This window comes from Erinaceus europaeus, chromosome 8, assembly GCF_950295315.1.
Source record: "Erinaceus europaeus chromosome 8, mEriEur2.1, whole genome shotgun sequence".
In the NCBI taxonomy this organism is placed as follows: Eukaryota; Metazoa; Chordata; class Mammalia; order Eulipotyphla; family Erinaceidae; genus Erinaceus; species Erinaceus europaeus.
The window spans coordinates 18,849,747-18,864,623 of record NC_080169.1 but is presented as its reverse complement, the minus strand read 5'-3'; the positions used below and the strand labels follow the sequence as shown (position 1 = coordinate 18,864,623).

General features: G+C 38.5%; 1 long non-coding RNA gene across 3 annotated transcripts in view; it reads left to right on the top strand.

Moving 5' to 3' along the window:
- Window positions 1-14,877, top strand: part of LOC132539873 (uncharacterized) — an 82,564-nt gene that overhangs the window by 34,076 nt on the left and 33,611 nt on the right. Inside the window, exons 3-4 of one of the 3 annotated variants that reach the window (XR_009551143.1) lie at window positions 5,245-5,350; window positions 13,984-14,799. The exons of 1 other annotated variant lie outside the window; for it this stretch is intronic. This is a non-coding gene — a long non-coding RNA (uncharacterized LOC132539873). Of the gene's footprint in view, window positions 1-5,244; window positions 5,351-13,983; window positions 14,800-14,877 lie in introns of those variants that run through there. One more of the 3 variants, XR_009551145.1, reaches the window with a different exon arrangement.

The following is a 14,877-nucleotide window of genomic DNA, read 5'->3' as shown; positions in this document are numbered from 1 at the left end:
ATGCCATTCTTACAGGAGTGAGGTGGTATCTTAGTGTTGTCTTAATTTGCATTTCTCTGACAATCAGTGACCTAGAGCAGTTTTTCATATGTTTGTTAGCCTTTTGGATCTCCTCTGTGGTGAATGTTTTGTTCATTTCCTCTGCCCATTTTTGGATGGGGTCATTTGCTTTTTTGCGGCTAAGTTTGCTGAGCTCTTTATATATTTTGGTGATTAGTTTCTTGTCTGATGTCTGGCATGTGAAGATCTTCTCCCATTCTGTGAGGGGTCTCTCTGTTTGTTTAATAGTTTCTTTGGATGTGCAGAAGCTTTTCAATTTGATGTAGTCCCATTGGTTTGTTTCTGCTTTGGTCTTCCTTGCAATTGGGTTTGATTCATCAAAGATATCCTTGAGGTGTAGATGGGAAAGTGTTTTACCAATGTTTTCCTCTAAGTATTTGATTGTTTCTGGTCTGACATCTAGGTCTTTGATCCATTTGGAATTGATTTTTGTTTCTGGTGAGATAAAGTGGTTCAATTTCATTCTTCTGCATGTTTCAACCCAGTTTTCCCAGCACCATTTATTGAAGAGAGCCTCCTTCGCAGAAGCTTTTTTTAATTTGCTGTAGTCCCATAGGTTTGTTCTTGCCTTAGTTTTCTTTGTAACTGGATTCACTTCATTGAGATGTCTTAAAAATTTATGCGGAAAAGAGTTCTGCCAATATTTTCCTCTAAGTATCTGATAGTTTCTGGTCTAACATCCAAGGCCTTGATCCACATGGAATTTACTTTTGTATTTGGTGAAATATAGTGGTTCAGTTTCTTTCTTTTCATTCTTCTGCATGTTTCAACCCATTGTTTCCAACACCATTTGTTGAAGAGACTCTGCTTTCCCCACTTAATACTCTGGGCACCTTTGTCAAAGATTAGATGTCCATAGGTATGGGGGCTCACTTTCAGGATCTTAGTTCTATTCCACTGGTCAGTGTGTCTATTCATGTTCCAGTACCAAGCAGTTTTGACAACAATAGCCCTATAATACAATTTGAGATCTGGAAGTGTGATACCTCCAGTTCTGTTGTTTCTTCTCAAGATTGTTTTGGCAATTCTAGGTCTTTTCTGGTTGCAGATAAACGTATGTAGCATATGTTCTATTCTAAAAAATGTGTTTGGGATCTTGATGGGGATAGCATTAAATTTGTATATGGCTCTGGGTAGTATACCCATTTTGATGATGTTAATTCTTCCAGCCCATGAACATGCAATATCTTTCCACTTATTTGTGTCTTTTTCAATTACCTGAGAAGTGACTCATAATTTTCAGTATACAACTTTTACTTCTTTGGTTAGGTTTATTCCTAGATAGTTCACTATTTTTGTTGGTATAGTAAAAGGAATTGATTTTTGGATTTCATGTTCCTCTAACTTAGTGTTTGCATAGAGGAATGCCATTGACTTTTGAATATTAATTTGTAGCCTGACACCTTACTGCATTGCCTGATGATTTCCAAAAGCTTCTTGCTGGATTCCTTAGATTTTTCTATGTATATTATCACGTCATCTGCAAATAAGGAGTTTGACTTCTTCTCTTCCAATCTGTATGCCTTTAATCTCTTGCTCCTACCTGATTGCTATGGCAAGAACTTCCAACACTATGTTGAACAGTAATGATGATAATGGGCAGCCCTGTTTAGTATCTGATCTGAGGGGAAATGCTTCCAGTTTTTCACCATTGAGTATGTTATTAGCTGTACGTTTGCCATATATAGACTCCACTATCTTCAGGAATTTTCCATCTATTCCCATTTTTTGTAGTGTTTTGATCACAAAGGGATGTTATATTTTGTCCAAGGCTTTCTCTGCATCTATTGATATGGCCATGTGCTTTACAGTCTTGCTTTTATTGATGTGGTGGATCACATTGATTGATTTATGTATATTAAACCAACCTTGCATGCCTGGGATAAACCCCACTTGGTCATGATGAACAATCTTTTTATTATACTGCTGTATGCAGTTGGCTAGAATTTTGTTCAATAGTTTAGCATCTATGTTCATCAAAGATATAGGTCTGTAGTTTTCTTTTTTGGTTGTGCCCCTGTCTGCTTTTGGTATCAGAATGATGTTGGCTTCATAGAAGTTGGAAGGAAGCATTCCAGTGTCTTTAATCATCTAGAAGACTTTTAAAAGTAGAGGTATTAGTTCTTCTTTGAAGGTTTCGTAGAACTCATTTGTAAAACCATCTGGTCCAGCACTTTTATTCTTGGGAAGGTTTTTGATAACTGTCAATTTCATGAGCTGTGAGGGGCCTGTTCATGTTATTTAGTTCCTCTTTACTTAATTTTGGAAGTTCATAGATATCTAGGAACTCATACATTTCTTCAGGTTGTCTAGCTTGGTGGCATATAGTAATTCATAGAAGCCTTGCATGATATGTTGAATTTCTTCAGTATCTGTGTGATAGCTCCTCTTTCATTTGTGATCCGATTTATTTGGGTCTTCTTCCTTTTTTTTTTTGTGAGTCAGCCAAAGATTTGTTGATTTTCACTCTTTCGAATAACCAACATTTACTTTCATTGATGTTTTGTATGGTTTTCTTATTCTCAATGTTATTGATTTCTGTCCTAACATTAGTAATTTCTATCCTTCTGTTTGCTTTAGGGTTCCTTTGTTCTTCATCTTCTAGGTCTTTAAGATATGCAATCAGGCTGTTTATTTGTGTTTTTTTCTTGTTTCCTAATGTGTGCTTGTATGGCTATGAACTTTCCTCTCAGTACTGCCTTAGCTATGTCCCAAATATTTTGATAGTTTGTGTCTTCATTGTCATTGAACTCTTGAAACATTTTGATTTCTTCCTTTATTTCCTCTTTCACCCAGTAGCTGTTAAGTAGTGTACTGTTGGGCTTCTACATTTTGGGACTATTACTAATCTTTTGTTGATTGTTCAGTGTTAGTTTAATTCCACTGTGTTCTGACAAGATGCTTGAGATGATTTCAGTGCTCTTGAATTTGCTGGTGCTTGTTTGTGGCCTAACATATGGTCTATCCTTGAGAATCACCCATGTGGATTTGAGTAGAATGTGTATTCCAGTTTCTTGGAGTGAATGACTCTGAAAATCTCCAATAGTTCTAGTTTATCTATCTACTCATTTAACTCCCTCATGTCTTTATTGATTTTTCTGCCTGGATGATCTGTCCAGTTGAGAGAGTGGTGTATTGATGTCCCCTACTATGACTGTGTTGCTGTTAATATACAGCTATAGCTCTTTCAGTAGATATTTGATGTATTTAGATGGTTTCTCACTGGGTGCACAGATATTAATAATTGTTAAGTCCTCTTGATTGACTGATCCACTGAGCATTAAGTAGTGTCCATTCCTATCTTTTTTAATTTTATTGATTTTAAAGTCTATCATGTCAGATATGAGAATAGCTGTTCCTGCCCTTTTTTGTGGGCCATTGGCTTGTATGATAGTTTTCTATCCTTTCACTTTGAATCTGTGTTTGTCTTGTTGAATAAGGTGGGTTTCCTCTAGATAGCATATTGTTGGGTTGTGTTTTCTGATCCATCTTCCTACTCTGTGCCTTTTAATAGGTGGATTCAGGCCATTGACATATCAAAGATTGAAGATATTTTAACGCCATTCTTGTAGTTTTTAGAGTGTTCTGATATATGGCATATTTATGGTGGTCTGACCGTTTATAGGAGACCTTTCAGAACTTCTTTCAAGGCAGGCTTGGTGATAGTTGATTCTTTCAACTGTTGCTTGTCTGAGAAGGTTTTGATGCCTCCATCTAGTCTGAATGACAGTCTAGCAGGATACAGTAGTCTTGATTGAAAGGCTTTCTCACTGAGCACTCGATAGATATATATATCTTGCCATTCTCTTCTGGCCTGTAGTGTTTGTGTGGAGAAGTCTGCTGCTAATCTTATGGGTTTTCCTCTGTAGGTGACTCTTTTGTTTTTCTCTTGCATCCTTCAGGATCCTTTCTTTATCCTTATTCTTTCCCATTCTAAATAGGATGTGTCTTGGTGTCTTTAAGTCTGGGTTAATTCTGTTTGGGACCCTCTCGGCTTCTTGAACCTTTATGTCTTTGATGTTTTCTAGGCTAGAGAAGTTCTCAGCTATATGTCCTGAAGAATACTTTCTTCCCCTTCCTCTCTTTCTTCCTCTGGTAAGCCAATAATGCATATATTATTTCTTTTGAAGTCATCCCATATTTCTCTGTTGTTGTTTTCACAACCTCTTAATCTCTTTTTGAGATCTCTTACTTCTTTTCTAGCTGTCTCTAATTCATCCTCGATCTTGCTAATTCTGTCTTCAGCCTCATGGATTCTATTCTCTCTGCTCTCTACTGTTTTCTGGAGTTCATCTATTTTGTTACCCTGTTCTGATACTGTTTTAGCTTGTTCAGCTAGTTGTGTTCTTAGCTCAGCTATTTCAGCTTTCAGGTCTCTAATAACCTTGAGATAATTAGTGTTTTCTTCCAGGGTCTCATTCGTTGTTTCTGCATTTCTGATGACAATTCTTTCAAATTCTTTACTCACTCCTGTGATTATTTCCTTAACTAGTGTTTGGATATTGACCTCATTATTTTGTGCTTCAGCCTTTGGGGAGCTTCTAGCCGGTCTCTTGTCCTGGTTCATTTCTCCAATATTTCTTCTTGTTGGCTTAACCATTTTCTATATTATGCTATGAGGTACCTCTCTCAGTACTTTTCAAATTACTGGTCACTCTTGCCTGGATTGACTTGTGTCTAAGTAAGATAACTAAAGGGTTGACAGTTGTGGAAATTGACAGTTGTTTCAGTATTATTTTAATCCCTGAGTTGGAGCTCAGTGGCTTAAAAGCCTCTTTTGTTCTTTTTCTTCCCTGTATACTATGGAAGTCTGAGGGATTTTAAACTATAAGTAGTCTTCTTAGCTTAAACCCTCACTCCTGACTAAGAGATAAATCAGTGTGTGGCAGAGATAATCCAGTGGTTATGCAAAGAGACTCTCACAGCTCCACTGCTAGGCCACCAAGGTATAGATTGTCTCTTGAGTTTGCTGGTTAGTTCTCTGTTCCCTGGTGTCAGCACAGGGCCTCCCCCCTGCTCCTGCAGCTTCTGAGGGCTATTGCAGTGGAGACTCACAGTTGCATTTGGTGAGTCTTATGGGAGTCCTCCCCTCCCTTCAACAGTCTTTTTGTTGGTGAAACAGACTAGACGTGGAGTCTCAACTGGTAAACTGCCAGACTCTTAACAACCACTTAATCTCCCTAGGCTCCTCTCTATCTGTGAGCCACATGTATTTGCACTCACAGGTGATTTGGTGGGTTCCTGAAGTCGTTCTAGTCCTGTCTTATTGCAGTCCCAGATGATCTCAGAGGTTATTTTTTTTTAATTTAATGAAATCAATTATTTTGGGGGGAGTTAATAGTTTATAGTACAGTTGCTGACATATGCATACAACTTTCATCTCACCATGATAGATGTCCTCAAAACACTTTCACCCCCAACTTAGGTGTTTTTTCATTATCATGTAATAGACTTGAAAGCCTCCCCTCCCACTAACCCTCTCCTATCCTCTTGCAGAGTTCCTTGCTCTGGAGCAATCTGCCATATCAATCCAAGTTTTACTTTGTTTTTCCCCCCTTTCTGTTCTTGTTTTATAAGTTCTGTCGGTAAGTGAGACCACCCAATATTCTTTTCCTGACTTATTTAACTTAACACAGAGATACTTTTCTGAACTGCATGAATCCCCCCCACCCTGCAGCAGAAAGTAATAAGTAATACTTGTGCCATGTTGCAAAATTATTTTCCTTCCCATTCCTCATGGTTACACAAGTTTTCTATGCACTCAAGAACAAAATGGGAATCAACAGGCCAGGAATATTTACTCAGCAAGTGCCAGATACTCTATGATCCTCTGAGAACTGACTCCAGAAAGGATCTTACTACTTTTCCAAAACACTGGGGACCATTGTTTAGATATCAGAGTAGAAACTGCCTCAATCCTTGCCAGACACAACAAGAAAGCAAATAACCCCATCCAAAAATGGGGAGAGGACATCGACAGAATATTCACCACAGAAGAGATCCAAACGGGCTAGAAACACATGAAAAAATGCTCCAAGTTTTTGATTGTCAGAGAAATGCAAATGAAGACAACCATGAGATACCACTTCACTCCTGTGAGAATATCATATATCAGAAAAGGTAACAGCAGCAAATGCTGGAGAGGGTGTGGGGTCAAAGGAACCCTCCTGCTGGGTGGGAATGTCAATTAGTCCACCCTCTGTGGAGAACAGTCTGGAGAACTCTCAGAAGGCTAGAAATGGACCTACCCTATGATCCTGCAATTCCTCTCTTGGGGATATATCCTAAGGAACCCAACACACTCATCCAAAAAGATCTGTGTACACATATGTTCTTAGCAGCCCAATTTGTAATAGCCAAAACCTGGAAGCAGCCCAGGTGTCCAACAACAGATGAGTGGCTGAGCAAGTTGTGGTCTATATACACAATGGAATACTATTCAGTTATTAAACATGGTGACTTCACTGTTTTCAGCCCATCTTGTATGGACCTTGAAAAAATTATGTTAAGTGAAGTAAGTCAGAAATGGAAGAATGAATATAGAATGATCTCATTCTCTGGCAGAAGTTGAAAAACAAGATCAGAAGAGAAAACACAAGTAGAATCTGAACTGGAATTGGCATATTACACTAAAGTAAAAGACTCTGGGATGGGTGTGGGGGAGAATACAGGTCCAAAGAGGATGACAGTGGACCTAGTAGAAAATGTTATGCATGTACAAACTATTGTATTTACTGTTGAATGTAAAACATTAATACCCCAATAAAGAAATAAGAAAAGAAAAAAAAAAAAAAAAAGAAAGGAACTGCCTCAATCACCCAGTTAAAAACAAACAGAGCTGTCTGATTAGGATGAGGCTTTTGTTTTTTGTTTTGTTTTGTTTTTCCCATTTCACCCTCTTTTGCTCTTTTGATGTTTACTAACTTGGGATCACCAAAGTCAATTGACTTCCATGTTTAGTAAAACAAATAGAATTTAAAAATATATCAACTTTTTATCCTTACACTTTAAAAAAAATTTCTTTATTGGAGGATTAATGGTTTACAGTCAATAGTAAAATACAATAGTTTATACATATGTAACATTTCTCAGTTTTCCACATAACAATTCAACCCCCACTACGTCCTCTTCTGCCATCAAGTTCTAGGACCTGAACCCTCTCCCCCTCCTCAAAGTCTTTTACTTTGGTACAATACACTAACTCCAGTCCAAGTTCTGCTTGGTGTTTTTCCTTCTGATCTTGTTTTTCAACTTTTGTGTATGAGTGAGATAATCCCATATTCTTCCTTCTCTCTCTGTATGATCTCACTTCTTCTTCTAGCATTTGCCCTTCTTCCATAGCCAGTCAATAGCATCAGATTGAAAGCTGTCAGGAGCTGCTTGTTGCTGGCTTTGAAAGTGACTGGGATCCATGTGGATTCAGTCGGCTAGGAAGGATCGTCAGTTTCCCCAATGAATGGGTACTCACGGGATGCACCACGAGAAGGTCGATCCAATGCATCCCATGATCTCACTAAACATAATTCATTCAAGCTCCATGGAAGATGAGGTGAAGAAGGTGAATTCACCATTTTTAATAGTTGAGTAGTATTCCATTGTGTGTATATACCAGAACTTTCTCAGTCACTCATCTGTTGTTGGACACCTGGGTTGCTTCCAGGTTTCAGCTATTCCAAATTGTGCTGCTAAGAACATAGGTATACACAAATCTTTTTAGATGGTTATGTTTGGTTCCTTAGGATATATCTGCAGGAGAGGAATTGCAGGGTCATAGAGCAGGTCCACTTCTAGCCTTCTGAGAGTTCTCCAGACTGCTCTCCACAGGAGTTGGACCAATTTACATTCCCACCAACAGTGCAGGAAGGTTCCTTTGTTCCTGCAACCTCTCCAGCATTTGTTGCTGCTAACTTTCCTGATATACTGCAGTCTCATTTCCCTACACTTTTCAATGCAATACCACTTTCACATAATGCTGATAGATTCATCAGTACATAAACATGCCCATTTTTCTTCTCTATCTCATCTGATTTGAAAATGGTATTTTTTAATTAGAGATGAGAAATTGGCGCAGGAAGAGTTGAGCAAAAGAATGAGAACAGCACATTTGGAGCATTGGCCCAACACAAGGGTTCTGAGTTCCTATTTGCTTTTTCAGTCCCATTCAAACACATTAATGAGCTAACCAAGCCTTTGTCTAAAGTCACATTTGAAGTGTTATCCTTGCTGGAATTCCTCTACATTTTCTTCTTCCTTAGTGATTTATAGAGTGATCTTCTCAAGAATTTATAGGTTAAAAAAAAAAAAAAAACTTGGTTAAAATATTGAGTTCGTGGAATAAATCAGGGCTGGCAGTCAAAGAGAGAAAAAAAATGTAGAACATTGTTGGTTAGTACTAGGAGTTGTACCGTTGAGCTTTATTGAAAGGATTCTGCTCAAACATAATTTAGTGTATTGGCACTGAATTTTGTGTCCAATTCTATTATTCCTTCATCATGTACTTTTGGATAAGTAACTTAAACGGAAACATCTTGGACTAGGCAGACTATGGTTTCTGGAACCAGACAGATCTGGGCTTAAATCCTGGCTCTGCTGTTTAAGTAGATGATAGCCTTGCGCTTGTTAATTAACCTTCTGAGCCAGTTTCCTCACTGGTCAAGTGGAGTGGGTAACCCCTATTTCACATAGTCTTGTGAAGAATTAATGAGATGGTGTATGTAAAATGTCTTCTACTTTCTTGTTACTTCTTCCATCTTTAGAAAAGATGAATTATACCTACTATCTACTTATCTAGCTACCTGAGAGAAACATTAATTTCAGGGAGCTGGGCTGTAGCGCGGGTTAAGCACACATGGCGCAAAGCGCAAGGGCCACATAAGGATCCCAGTTAGAGCCTCCAGCTCCCCACCTGCATGGGGTTGCTTTACAAGCGGTGAAGCAGATCTCTGTAGGTGTCTATTTTTCTCTCCTCCTCTCCATCTTCCCCTCCTCTCTCAATTTCTCTCTGTCCTATCCAACAACAACAACAGCTATGACAATAATAAGTGCAACAAAAATGGGGGAAATGGCCTCCAGGAGCAGTGGGCAAGGACCGGCTTAAGGACCCAGGTTCGAGGCCCAGCTCCCCACCTACAGGGGAGTCGATTCACAGGCAGTGAAGCAGGTCTGCAGGTGTCTCTCTTTCTCTCCCTCTCTGTCTTCCCCTCCTCTCTCCATTTCTCTCTGTCCTTTCTAACAATGATGACATCAATAACAACAACAATAATAACTACAACAACAATAAAAAAAAAACATGGGCAACAAAAAAAGGGAAAATAAATAAATATAAAAAATTGTTAAAAACATTATTAAAGATAGAAAATAGTTCTAGTGAATAAATGTTTATTTATTTATTTGAGAATTAGAGAGAAATAACCAGAACATCATTCTGTCGTGTGTGGTGCCAAGGACTGGACATGAGACTTCATGTGTGGAAGTCCAGTGTTCTCCCTGCTTGCCATCTCCTAGGCCTGATGAGTTAAATAGTTTACTTTGATACTGTTGTGAAGAATTTAGTTGTGCATATACCCAGAGGCCTTAAGTTGATGGGAGTCACATACAATTTCTGATCTATGAATCCCGAACAAATTTGTCTTCTGTGACTTTTGAGTCAGTGTTCTCAAAGCACAGTCGGAGTAGGTAAGTCAGGGAGTTGCACTATCACCATATGAACATAAAAGTCCTTCCCAACTATTATGGCCTTTGACCCAATCAGTGACTAACTCTGTAGTTTAAAAAAAAAAAAAAGGGCTCTCATAGGAAAATATTTAAGGAGAAGTAAGTGATCTAAGAATGACTTTCAGCTACTAGGTAACTTTAATGTTTTATTTGAAAGCGAAAATTCAAATACGATTACTTGTTTGTTGTATCACATGAAATATATTACCAAGGCGAAATTCTCCATGAAGACATTGCTCTTTATTATCCAGGTAGTGGCACAGCAGGTCGAGCACAAATGATATCTTGCATAAACTCCCAGGTTCGAGTCCCAGTCCCCACCTACAGAGGGAAAGCTTCATGAGTGGTGAAACAGGGCTGCAGCTGTCTCTTCTCTCACCCTCTCTGCCCTCCCTTTCCTACCGATTTCTCTCTATCTCTATCCAATAAATAAGTAAATAAAACATTAAAAAGGAAAATATATTTTAAAAGACATTGTTCTATAGAAAGTCTTTTAATATTTTTTTTCTAATCTCTAGGAACCCAAGAAGTAATTTGCATGTATATTTGGGGGGAGGGAAGGCTCTGTAAAGGTAAGCTTTAAAATAGCTCAGTATTATCATTTCACAAACAAAGCTGCAGGTGGAACGGTGTTTTTGGAAAACAGAAAAAAAAAAGCAAAAAAATGTGGTCAGACTTTTCTTCCTCTTATAATTAACAACTAAGATTATAACACTGTTTCTCCCAGTAGATATTAATATTTCAAATAATTTCTCCTCAAAGGGAAAACCTACAGTAATACCAACTTCTAGTGTAAAGGAAGATTTGTTTATTACTAGAATGAAATGAAATGTACATCATTCACTATGTGTCAGGAAACCTGGGACTGCCTGTCCCTCAGTAACCAGATGCCCAAGGCAATCTTGCCATGAGACTTTGTCGTGTGAGGTTCTAGCTTTGACCCTATTTATACAAAATTCTCCTGCTCCTCCTCCTCCTTCTTTTTGCCAGGAACATAGTAACATTTCAGGGACTTGGAAGATTTCTAGAGTTTACAGATACCAAAATGCACATAAATTTCTTTAAAAACATAATGTTGAGTAGCATTTAAGATTTTGCTCTAACCACTTCTTAAAAAAACCTCCCAGGTTTGCCTGTTAAAGAATGAATTGGTTCTAGCTGCTTGATAATAACTTAAGAACACAAGGTTTGGCCAATTTTGCTAAGGCCCTTAATTTTTTGACCAGAACATTACTTTTGTTAAATGAAGGGAAAACTTTAAAAGGTTTGAGGGTTATGTTGACAGGGCATTTCATATGTTCTTTCTTGACTTTTTCTTGTTTCAATAAGATAATATAGGTAAAAGTCGTACTATGTGTCAGGACTTAAAATTAGTCATCTTCTCCATTAGTAGAAATACCCCTTATTTTGCTGATAGCAACTTGGGTTCAAACATTCAAAGCCAATCAGACATTGCTTAAAATATTTTTTTCTTTAAATATTTTATTTATTTATTGGGTAGAGACAAAGAGAAATTGAGAGGGGAAAGGGAAATAGAAAGGCAGAGATACACTGGCACCCTGCTTCACCACTCCTGAAGCTTCTTCACCACCACCACCCCGCAAGTGGGAACCAGGGCTTTGAACCCGGATCCTTGTGCATCTAATGTATGCACTTAAGCAGGTGCACGACCACCTGGTCCCCCAAAACAGACATTTCATTAATGAAAATGTCAGGTCCATAGGCTAGGTAAAAAACACAGAAATGAGGTCTGAAGCTGTGCTGTAGTTACAGTTCTTCAAACATGCACCTTGAGCTCCATGTTTGAAGCAGCCATGTTCACTGTAAGGTAGTCTTTCTTTTCAGAACCTCTGTGTTGGGACTTATTGAGGTGTTATGGATTTGTTTCTAAACTGAAGGGCTCCTACTATGGTGGGAAAAAAAAGATTTATAACCCTTGAAAGAGCCTTAGTTATTTGGCCACTATATTATTTTCATTAACTGGGACAAAAACTTGGGAAGGTTTTGAGCACTCCATGGTAATCACTCAGGATATACTGACACCTGGTGGTATTGATTAAGCAAATATGTATGCATTAATAAGTAATGCTGTGATTAAAAGTATTAACGGAGTGTTTTTAATATTCAGAACTCCTTCAGAGCCTCTTTTAAAGTTTTTTTTAAAAAATATTTATTTAGATTTAGTGACAGAGAAAGGACCAGAGAACCAGAGCATCACTTCATAATTTATAGAGCCAGAGATTAAATTTGGAACCTCATGCATGCAAGCTCTGTGCTCTACCACTGAGCCACCTCCTCAGCTGCTTTCAGAACTTTTTAAAACTATATTTCAAAAGGTTTTGCTTCTCCCCACCCCATAGTCCTTATCATGTAGCCTAGTTCATTCATTTAACCCTTCTGGAAAAAAAAGTTATTTTTTCACTCAAGGTTAATTTATGTTAAATTAATATTGATTGCTATGAGCTATTGATTCATTAAGGAATCTAATTTTAATAAACATATCAAAATTATAATCAGTTTTATTGGGTGATATTTGTTTGTTTGTTTGTTTCAAGGAACACTTAAGTGGCGAATAAATGTGATCTAGTTTCCTGCTTAGAAGCCAAGAGTGGAGAGCTGCCCACAGTGAAAATGGGGTGTGGTGTGCACAATTTCATGCTGCTAAATCATCTGACCTTTGAAAAAAATGCATCTAATCAAATATAGGAGAGAATTACCAGTATTTCTTTATCATCATGATTCTCCTCATAGTTGTCTGTCAAGAGAAGTAAAACAATTGTTTCCACCCTACTTCACAGAGTGAAAAGCAAAGACAGATTTTTGACTTGTTCAAAATCAGTATCAAGTCCATCAGTAGAATACGGGAGTTGGGAAGTCTTGGTTCTTGCCACCTTTTGATATGTGTTTCCATTTAAGATGAGTGACATGCAGTCAGTTGTCCTGGTTTTAAAATGATCTTGGTAAGGTCTGGCTTTTGCAACAGATTCTGGACTAAAATCATGTTTAAATTTTGTTTCCTCTCATCTTTTCCTGGTTTTGATTATTTTTTAAAAGTAGTTGATGGTCTCATGACACGAGCCTTCTATTTTGTATTTTGTGTCTTGTGTTTTGAATTTTATGTGAAATTGTGGGTTTGATCTTTGACCTCTGTTTACTATAATACTGATTTGCCACTAATTTGATAGCAAGCCGTAGGGATCTAGTGTAAACAAGCTGCTCACTTTACACAGCTCTGTTTTACTCTTAAGTGAAGAAATCTGTGTATAGAATATAATTGAGAGACTCTTGAAGAAGTAATAAAAACCACATTAAATTTCAACTTCCCAGGTAGCACTCAGATTATTTTAATCACTTTCTGTAACACAGGGATCCAGTCAACTAAGAGAAAGTCATCAGTGCGAATAGGCACAAGCTAGGGTTTCATCTTAACTTGCTCAAATGTACTTACTCAGAAGGAGGGGAACTGCAGTCTAGACCACACACCCTGCCTGGTGGTCTGCAACTCTGAACCCAGAGAATGTGGATCACAGGTGTCATCGGCAAGGGAGGCAAGATTAGCCCTGAACCACATCATGCTATAACTGTGGGAGGTCAGTGCAGCTGAGAAGGAAATGGACGGCCCAACACCCCCAGGAGAAGCTCTTTCAATGAGTCAAAGAGAAGAAAGTGGGCATCACACAGACTTTGTGCCTGTAAGAAGCACCAGACCTGTGAGGCAATGCTATTTCCCAATTATCAAACTGCTACTTCTTAATCCTACAAACAAAGAGAGCTGAGAAGTATTTGATGGAACTCCAAGAAAGGATTTGTCTCATGGCAGCTGCACCCCTGAGCCCAGGCTAGGAAGACATAGGACAGTACTGACCTCAGAAGGTAGGATAGAGCCAGGCCTGTATTGGGGGAGGAAATACTCTCTCTCTTTCTCTCTGCCAGCTGCCAATGAGTTGTTGGCTTAAACTAGTAAATAGTACAAGAGATTTGTCTTTAAAGAATGTTGTCTTGTATTTCCAACTCTGACAACATCTCCCCAGACAATACCTTGGGTCTACCTGCATGTTAGTAAAGTCATGGGCCCCTTGGAATATACCTAAAATAAACCTACTAGGTTTTTCCAAAGTGGAGACCCCAAATCTTATCTGTTATATTCTTGCCTTTGGGTTCCTGATTGTTAAACGATTTGTTCTTCTTTATATCTAAATGCTTTTTCAGACACACCAAGCTGCAGATGCTACCATGATGCCAAAGTGACTCCCCCAAGCGGATGACCTCACCAACACACTCTGGAGTCCCACCCCCACTAGGGCCCTGCCCCACTAGGGAAAGATAGGAACAGGCTGGGAGTATGGATCGACCTGCCAATGCCCATGTTAAGCAGAGAAGCAATTACATAAGCCAAACCTTTCACCTTCTGCACCCCATAATAATCCTGGGTACATGGTCCCAGAGAGACAAAGAATAGGAAAGCTTTCAAGAGAGGGGGTGAGATACAGAACTCTGGTGGAGGAAATTGTGTGGAATTGTACCCCTCTTGTCCTATGGTTTTATTGATATTTTTACTTTATAAATAAATTTAAAAAGAAAGAAAGAAAAATGTTGTCTTGGGCCAGGTGATAACACGTGTGGTTGAGTGCACACATTATAATGAACAAGGACTAGGGTTCAAGCCCCACTCCCCATCTGCAGGGAGAAAGCTCCATAAGTGGTGATGCAAGCCTATAGTTGTTTCTCTTTTCTTTTCTCTCAATTATTCTCTGCTTCTACCCAAAATAAAATAAAATAAAATAAAATACAAAAAGATTTTTAAAAAATGAAAATAACGTTGTCTTAGTATTGTATGCTCCAGGTCTTAATACCTTACAAACTGGCTTTATATCTTAAACTGGTTATTAAACATTTAAAACCTTGAGAGACCCTTAGGATTATAGGCTTTAGTCACCCACCCAAGCTGGTTTCCGCCCAGGAAGATCTACCTGCGAACAAGCCCTGGCCCTCTCAACTTACATTGAAAATGGATTCCAGAAGAATTTAAAGACGGGTGCTGTCTTTGTTGATCTCACAGCAGCCTATGACACGGTCTGGCACCGTGGTCTCCTAGTCAAGATC